Source organism: Sycon ciliatum, chromosome 3, assembly GCF_964019385.1.
Source record: "Sycon ciliatum chromosome 3, ocSycCili1.1, whole genome shotgun sequence".
Lineage (NCBI taxonomy): Eukaryota > Metazoa > Porifera > Calcarea > Leucosolenida > Sycettidae > Sycon > Sycon ciliatum.
The window spans coordinates 25,897,733-25,899,120 of record NC_088645.1 but is presented as its reverse complement, the minus strand read 5'-3'; positions in this window follow the sequence as shown (position 1 = coordinate 25,899,120).

Sequence of the window (1,388 nt, the reverse complement as noted above, 5' to 3'; positions counted from 1 at the left end):
TTGCTTCTTTCGCGATTGCGCCGTTGGGGTCAGTATTTGACCCGGGCGTTGTCCATACCGCTTGTTCTGGATATGTTGTGCGGTCTCCGTTGATCTGGGTTTGTGGTGGTCAGGTCCGAGTACGAATCTACCACGTGAACCGTGTGTGGTGGATTAATTATTTTATTTTGGTGGAGATCGAAAATGATCTCCGATCCGAGGAAAACGGCTCGATCCGGCCGGTGGTCGAGTGTGCCTGTTGTGTATAGCGAGAGCTGCAGAGTGCAGTAAATATTGGCGCCCCTATTGTAACTGTCTAGTCTAGGTGAATGGATGCTGTAATCTGTTCGCGTGGTACTGCCTGCTGAGCGCTGTGTTGTTCGGAAACAAGAGTCGAAGAGAAGGTTGTAGATGGATCAGAGCTGGTAACTAACTGTTGCTTGTGAGTGGTTGCAGTCGTCTGTAGTGCTGATACTGATACTTATTATAGCAATAAAAACTGCTCTATGGCAGTTTTCTAAAAAACGTTATTGTGTTCTAGTCCATGGACCCCGTCCAAAAAGTAAGAAATTACCGAAATGTGATAGCTGAAAATTAAAATTTCACCCAAAACCTCACAATAATCACAACACTTGAAATGCTGCTTTCAACTTTAACTTGTACTGCACCAACAATTGGCAACATGCATGCATAGGAAAGAGGATTTATTTATTTATTTATTTATTTCTGCACCTCGTGGCATGTCAAGACAGCCAATTGAATTGAGGAGAGGGTGAGACCAACCACGGAAGAAGAGAAAAAAAGAAAATTAAGAGCACGTACACAAAGTGGGAAGGGATTAGCAACTTACAAAGCAATGGGATGCTCAGCGAGCTATGCAGCGGAAGTGGTGACTGTGACTTTGTTTACTGGGAGATACTGAAGTGCTGTCTGACGAGGGTACGGAATTTGGGCATATCTGGAGCTTGTCTAACACTGGGAGGCAGTTGGAGCCACGTGGAGTAGGAGGAAAAGAAAGGGGAATTTACGAATAGGGTATCACGAGGGGAAAAGGTCTTCTACATGTAGCTTTTAATTCTGTGTGTGATTATTGTGAGGTTTTGTGTGAAATTTTAATTTCCATCTATCACATTTCGGTAATTTCTTACTTTTTGGACGGGGTCCATGGACTAGAACACAATAACTTTTTTTAGAAAACTGCCATAAAGCAGTTTTTATTGCTATAATTTCTTTTGTTTTTTCTGTCACCAATCAATGGAATGCCCTATATCAAGAGTACATAACCCCGGGGTTATGTACTCTTGCCTATATCAATAATTATGTAAATGATGGCCTTCACATCATATCAAGAGGTTTATGCACTCTTGATCATATCAATACCGTATTATACGCATTGATGTGCAAGCCTT